Source organism: Eumetopias jubatus, unplaced genomic scaffold (genome assembly GCF_037043125.1).
Source record: "Eumetopias jubatus isolate StellerSeaLion01/CBP00866 unplaced genomic scaffold, mEumJub1_p1.0 scaffold_13, whole genome shotgun sequence".
Lineage (NCBI taxonomy): Eukaryota > Metazoa > Chordata > Mammalia > Carnivora > Otariidae > Eumetopias > Eumetopias jubatus.
The window spans coordinates 36,567,179-36,575,187 of NW_028274819.1; the positions used below are offsets into that span (position 1 = coordinate 36,567,179).

General features: G+C 42.8%; 1 pseudogene; it reads right to left on the reverse strand.

The window, feature by feature from the left end:
* Window positions 1-5,668: 5,668 nt before the first annotated feature.
* Window positions 5,669-7,036, reverse strand: LOC114220040 (ribonucleoside-diphosphate reductase subunit M2-like; annotated as a pseudogene).
* Window positions 7,037-8,009: the final 973 nt, after the last annotated feature.

Here is an 8,009-nt window from a genome sequence, read left to right on the forward strand (position 1 = left end):
CATGTCAGATAAAGGGTTAGTATCCAAAATATGTAAAGAACCTCTAAAACTCAGCACCAAAAAACCAAATAACCCAACTAAAAATGGGCAGAAGATATTAACAGACACTTTTCCAAAGAGGATATACAGATGGCCAATAGACATATGAAAACATGCTTAACAGCACTTATCATCAGGGAAATGTAAATCAAAACTACAATGAGATAATCACCTCACACCTGTCAGAATGGCCAAAATTAACAACACAGGAAACAACAGATGTTGGTGAGGATGTGGAGGAAGGGGAACCCTCCTACACTGTTGGTGGGAATGTAAGCTGGTGCAGCCACTCTGGAAAACAGTATGGAGGGTCCTCAAAAAGTTAAAAATAGAACGACCCTATGACCCAGCAATTGCACCAGTAGATATTTATCCAAAGGATACAAAAATACTGACTCAAAGGGGCACATGCACCCCAGTCTTTATAGCAGCATTATCTACAATAGCCAGATTAGAGCCCAAACATCCATCAACTGATGAATGGATAAAGAAGATGTGGTGTATATATACACAATGGAATATTACTCAGCCATCAAAAAGAATGAAATCTTGCCATTTGTGATGATGTGGATGGAGCTAGAGTGTATTATGCTAAGCAAAATAAGTCAGTCAGAGAAAAACAAATACCATATGATTTCACTCATATGTGGGATTTAAGAAATAAAACAGATGAACATAGGGGAAGGGAACAAAAAAAAAAGAGAGGGAAGCAAATCATAAGAGACTCCTAATTATGGAGAACTAACTGAGGGCTGCTAGAGGGGAGGTCGTGGGAGAGGGGTTAAATTGATGATGAGTATTAAGGAGGGCACTTGTTGTGATGAGCATTTCGTGTTATATGTAAGTGAGGAACCACTAAATTATACTCCTGAAACCAATATTATAATATCTGTTAACTAACTAGAATTTAAATAAAAACTTAAAAAGAACAAAACAAATTACCAAAAAAATATATTACTGGCATACTACTACTACTATTATTTAAAAGATTCACCTTTAAAAATATTAAAGTATTTATCAAAAACAAAAAAATAATAATAAAAAAGAAATTACCATAACCTAACCAGTGGGAAATCATTGATGCCAGCAGGCCAGGTCCAGGGACCCAGAGGGTGTCCTGCAGGACCAGCCAAGAGGGTCCCCGGTTGTACGCAGGAAAGCAAGCCAGCAGGAGGTGAAAGGAGAGTTTACTGAAGGTATAGAGAGAAAGCGGGTACCGACAGAGAGTCCCAGACACTCAGAATGGAAGGGAGGGAGTCTTAGTCTTGTCTTTGCTTGGGGCCTAGGGTTTTTTATTGAAGATCATGGTCTGGTGTAGGTGTCCTCTCAGGCATCCAGGAACCGGTGTTATTCCTTGGAGCCAGGGGCCCTTGGCGTGGAGATATTTAGTCCTGGTGGTTTGGAATATGCATATGATGGCCTCGTCTGGTCATTCTCACCTGGTCCTTCCTTAGATGTTCTCTCTTCTACAGAAACCATTAAATCCTTGCCCCTTACATGCAGGACATACACTATGTGCATTCTGAGGCATGTATAAAGTGGGGGTGCTGGTCCTAGCAAGAATAGAAGGAAAGGGAGCAGAAAGTGGTTTTTTTATGGAGTCCTTCAATTTCCCCCTCTCACCATCACCACCCTGAACTCTCACTTTCCTCCAATGACATTTTTTTCAAATTTTTATCTATCTCTCTATCTATCTCTCTATCTATCTATCTATCTATCTATCTATCTATCTATCTATCATCTATCTATCTATCGAGAAGGAGGGTGAGGGGCTGAGGGAGGAGAGAGAGAGAATCTTAAGCAGGCTCCACGCCTAGGGTGGAGCCTGACAGGACTCCATCTCACAACTCTGAGATCATGACCTGAGCCGAAATCAAGAGTCAGACCATAAACTGATTGAGACACCTAGGCACCCCCAACTTTTTATTTAAATTCTAGTTACCTCCAACGACTTTTGTTCAAAGGGGCCCTTCCCAGCTTCCTTCTTTTGTTTATAATATTCCTTTCCTTTGATCTCTTATGTGAAAATATTGGGGTCTGGGAGTGAATGGCCAAGAGAGAATTCTTGAAGATGTGTTAGGTGCAAAAAGGTGGTTTTATTAAAGCATTGGAACAGGATCCCTGGGCAGACAGAGCTACCTTGGGGTTGTGAGGAGTGGCCCATTACACACTTTCAAGTTGGGAGGGGGTTAGGGACAGTGTAAGTTTCTAAGGAATCTGGAAGCAAGGTTTCTGGGACCTTGAGGATCTAGCTGTTGCTAGGAAAAGATCACTTACTACTGTCTACTAAAACCTTAGTCATGAGACCCTTGAGATGTGTATCAGTGGGCCATATGCTCGGAGGATGATTGCTAATATCTACCTTGTGGGGGTAGAGATAAAGGAAGTTTGCAAAGAAATTTTTATATGTCAAAGGAGATTTATAGGACCCTGGAAGTCAGGCTAATGTTAAGCTAAAGTATTAACATTGAGGCAGTTGAGATCCTAGAGGTAGGTCACTGTGCCTATCCCAAGGACTTGTCAAAGGGCAATAAGTTGTAAGGAATCTTAATTTTTTTCTTTTGCCTTGCTCGCCACATCAATCTCCTGACTTGCCATAGCATGTGTGTCCCAAATTGCAATTTCTTTGCTATTCTTGAATAAACCCACTTCACTGGAAAACAACCGGCTGTTTTACTTTTAGGGTGGACACTACCCCATCTCATCACAGATTTTCATGCAGAATGCGGCCTCCCACAGTGTTCATGCTGCCCCTACCTCATGGATGTTTTATCATTTAGTGTTACTGTGTAGCAAAGCATCCCAAAGCTGGTGGCTTAAAACAACAGGCATTTATTATGATTCAAGGTTGTCTGAGGGGTGGCTGGACTAGGGGCTCACTTATACATCTGTGGTCACTTGGGAGTACCTCTGTTCTATGTACCTCACACAGTCCCCAGTGACCAGGGAGGTAGCCCAGGCATGTTCTTACAGAGATGGAAAGGAGCATAAACAGAAAGAAACATGGTTTCTTGAGGTGTGGGTACTGAATGGAAAATGCACGGCTGGACCCTGAGTCAAGGAAGGAAATAAATACTGCCTTGCTTTAGTGAAGGCTACTGTACATTTACAGTGTAATCATGAGAGCCTTAAAGTTTTCCTCCACTTGACTAATGTTAGACAAGCTTCTTCTTATTGAATCTTGGCCCCTGAACTCCCTTTTCTTAAGAGTAATTCCTTTGGAAAACTTTTTATTGTAAACCATTTCTCTGCCCATTTCAGATGTGAATCTTTTTAAAAGTCTCTTGCCAGTTTTACACCCCAGGAAGGTCATTCTCGGGGACCTGGGATCCATCTCTTTGAAATGTAACCATCAGCTTCCCCCCCCAACTTTCAGTTTCTGTGGGAGGAGGGAGGCTTTGCTCCAAGTTGTAAAACTTTCCTGCCCTGGCCTCTGATCCTTCCCACCCCAGGCTTTAAAAACCATCCATCCTTTTGTTTTAGTTATATTATAGAATTTTGGAGAAAACTAATATTGGTTTTGAATTTTTAAAAAATTTGTATGGGAAACATAATTATCAAACAAGACAAAAAGCTGTTTTAGTGCCAACATCACAAACTAACTTTGGAGGATTGCTTTAGCAGTTTCTGGAGGGAAAACTATTGGACACTGTATGGGGTGGGCAGAGTACCTGGGCTCTACCTGTATAGAATGAGAAACCATTGAACCTTCATAAGTAGAACAGAAATAACACAAATGTGGACTTCTGACTTTTATCTCCCATCAAAATGCAGACCTCAAGGACTTATCTTCTTTGGAGATAACTTTGAGACAGAAGGAGCTCCAAAGGAATTTTCCTCTATATGCTCTACACACTAAGGTGTAATTACACTTAATTGTTAGAAATTTACATTTCCTAGTCAAATTTGCATTTCAGGATGTATCAAGATCTTTAGTCAGGGGCTAAAGCATCCACCTTTGGCTCAGGTCATGATCTCAGAGTCCTGGGATTGAGCCCCACATAGGGCTCCCCGCTCAGCGGGGGTGGGGGGGTCTGCTTCTCCCTCTCCCTCTGCCCCTCCTCACTGTTTGTACCCTCTCTCCCTCACTCTCTCTGTCAAATAAATAAATAAAATCTTAAAAAAAAATCTTTAGTCAATGTTTTTGTTTTTTTTTATGCGAGGCAAAAATGTTTATTCACTTTTGTGTTGCACAAGTGTAAGAACCACATAATCTGGATTTACTTTAGGTAACAATAACTTAAAAGATAGAAAGCCCCTGTTACAGAAATTGTTAAATTGACTATTTGACAATTTATACAATAAATGAAAAAACTGACAATAGAACAGGCCAGTGATCAGCCAACACAACACAACAGGTTAACAAATGCAGCCAAAGGATCAGGGTTTATCATCCGCCACCTTCCACCTAACATCCTGGCTGGGTTGTTTGGGGAGGGTGGAAAGGAAAAGGCAGGGTGAAACAAAGGCAGGTCAATTCAAACTAGCTCTATTAAGTATATTATTAAAAAACATGTAGTAAATACAAATGAAATAGGTCAACAGTACCTACTTACAAATTCAACCAAATCGGAATACATGCTCAGCTTTTCGGGGAGCCGACTTCAGTCCTGGTAGTCCCAATTAATTGGAGCAAGATCCTGAGTGGGGCATTTTGTGCAAGGATGATCAGAAAATCAATTTACAATATTATCTCAGATCCTATAGCTAAGGATCTAAAGATCTTCATTAAGAGCTTGAAGTTGGGGAAAATAAGAGGATGCTGCCCCTCGCACACCCCCAGGTGACCAGCAGACAGCCTTCATTACACTTCAAGCTCCAATGATTTAAGTCAGAAGCTCCTTTCCCCTCGCTCTCATTCCACGACACTCGCCCTGGCCTCCAAAATACAAACCACAACCCGTCTTCTTTGTGGCACCAACTAGCTAACATCTAGGTATGTGCAGGGCTGACTTTGAAGTTGATCAAAGAGCACATCCATTCATTCTAGAAAATAAAGAATAGAAATAACGTGCTTCATCTGCACAGGTTTGACAGACTTTGGCCACCTAGTAAATTCCAGACCAGCTTCCATTAGTGGTCAATAGAAGGCTTTGCATTTGGGCTAGAAACCAAATTAGGTTAAATCAGGCCTCTATTTCAACAGTACAAACTCTGTTTATTTGTATGTAAAGTGCCAGTTTTATATACAAATCAGTAAGTAAACTTTAAAAAATCTGCTTTGAAGCACCGAAGCTGAGACCTCCCAAGGGCCTTGGAGTAACTGATTAATCCTGCTGGATCAGACTCACTCCAGGGTCCACACATGTTGAGCCCTGACTGCCACTAAGAGCAACAGCGAACTCACGGACAGCCAGCCTGTGTGCAAAAGCCAAACACGGCCAAGGTCTTTCCTAAGAATCCGAGGAGCTTTTGTCTATGCTTTTTTCTAGGTGAGACGATTAGCATCACTAATCAACAGGCTTGCTTATGAGGTAGCTACACAGTTTTAACAATACTATTCATGACCATTATGGATAATTCATGGTGTAGCTGGTTTGATACACTTCAAGTACCTGATTTTTTTTGGGGGGGGGGATGAGAAAGGGGGAAAAAAAATCAGCAAAATAAGAGCACATCTTCGTTTCTCTTAGAAGTCAGCCTCCAAGGTAAAAGAATTCTCTGTTGGACTTGACATCACTCCCATCCTGATACTCGCCTACTCTCTTCTCAAAGAAGTTAGTCTTCCCTTCCAGTGAAATATTCTCCATATAGTCAAATGGATTTTCTACTCTGAAAACCTTGCCAAAACCTAGCTCCAGCATAAGTCGGTCTGCCACGAACTCAATATACTGCTTCATTAACATGCAATTCATCCCAGTGAACTTCATGGGCAAGGCCTCCTTGATGAATCCCTGCTCTATCTGAACGGCATTAATAATTATTTCCTTCACTCTCTGCTCGGAAGGTTTGTGCACCAGGTGTTTGAACATCAGGCAGGCAAAGTCACAGTGTAAACCCTCATCTCTGCTAATAAGTTCATTGGAAAACGTGAGGCCAGGCATCAGGCCGAGTTTCTTGAGCCAGAATATTGACTCAAAAGAACCAGAAAAGAAGATTCCTTCCACCGCAGCAAAGTCCACAACCCGTTCCCCGTAGGTAGCCTCTGTGTCCCCAGTCCAACGCAAGGCCCAGCCTGCCTCCTTCTTTACACAAGGCATTGTCTCCATGGCGTTGAAGAGAAATTCCCTTTCTTTGGAATCTTTAATGTAAGTGTCAATGAGGAGACTATACATCTCAGAATGGATGTTTTCCATGGTAATTTGGAAGCCATAGAAACAGCGGGCTTCTATAATCTGAACTTCTTGCTTAACCGTTCCACCAAGTTTTCTTTGTTTTCTTTTTTTTAAGATTTTATTTGACAGAGACACAGCGAGAGCAGGAACACAAGCAGGGGGCGTGGCAGAGGGAGAAGCAGGCTTCCCGCGGAGCCGAGGGCCCGATGCGGGGCTCGATCCCAGGACCCTGGGACCACGACCCGAGCCGAAGGAGGCGCTGAGCCACCCAGGCTCCCCCACCGAGTTTTCATTTACCATGCCGGCACTCGGCGCAAAGAAAGCCAGAACATGGGATATGAAGTATCTCTCCTCAGGCCTCAGGGATTCCCGGGGCTGAATGTCCTTGGAAAGATCCACTTCTTCAGCTGTCCCAAAGGAAGCCTCAGCTTTCTTATACATCTGCCAAATATCATGGTACTCGATGGGGAAGATGATAAAGCGACGAGGGTTTTCTCTCAGTAGTGGCTCGTCCTCCACGCGGCGGCCAAGCCCCTTAGTTTTCGGCTCGGCTGGCTCCGGGGCGATCCTCCTGGCCGTCTTGCCCGCCAGCACGCGGGTCCCGCTGAGACTCGGGGGCGTGTTCTCCTCGTCCTCCAGGCTGAGGCCCCTGAGCGGCGAGAGCTGGAGCGGCTGCTGCTGGGGGTCCACGGGGGGGCGAGCGGGACGCGGACTGAGAGCATGGCGGCGGCGAGGGGCACCGCAGGCGAGGCGGCGCGCAGGTCACCTAGTCAATGATTCTTAATGAGACAAACAAGCACGCCCTCAGGAATGTTCAGAATGTGTGTTCAGAGAAGAAATTCTTTCAAAATTATAAACAATGCAGCTTATCCTGATATATATAATACTGCCCCCTCTTCATTCCCTTGGTCACCTTAATCAAGGTCTGATCCAGTGCCATCGCAACTAAATGGGTGAAAGGAAATGCCAAATTCAGATAGAAAACTTAGGCAAAAATAAAGAGAGAGAGGGAAGGCAGGCAGGCAGGCAGGCCGGCAGGAAGGAAGGAAGGGCTGGATGGAGGGAGGGAGGGAGAGTGAATGTGGCATGGGAACTAGATACTGGGAATAGAATACCACATATTAAACCCTCAACCTCCAAAACATAATGGCAGGTGTGGGGCTGAGGTCCCCTGAAAAATGACTGTGATGACCGTGTGGCACAATGTGATTGGCAAATTCATATATAAATATATATGAATATATATTTTATATATATCCATATATATTCATAATACATATTATATATATTCATATCTAATATATATTCATATATATTTATTTTGGGGGGATGAATATATTCATATATATTCATAATATATATTCATATATATGTATCTTTATGAATATCATGACTTAGATTTTACATCTTTTTTTGGACTTGGTTCTTGAAAGCCTGATGTGGCTTAATTTTCACAATTCTAATTCCATCTTATATGATGAATCTGATATTTTGACATTTTCGTGGCTTCTTGTTCCTGTGTCCTCCTCCTTGTACTGGTGTTAAGTGTCTTCAGGGAACAACATAGTCCTTCTCTGCCTTTAGCTTCGCTTCCCTTAACCTGTTTTTAAGGTGAATTATGGCCTCACTGTCTACTCCACTTTATTTTGTCCGGTTCATCTTGGCTTATGCCTGGCTTTCCTTCTAAGTAAGTAG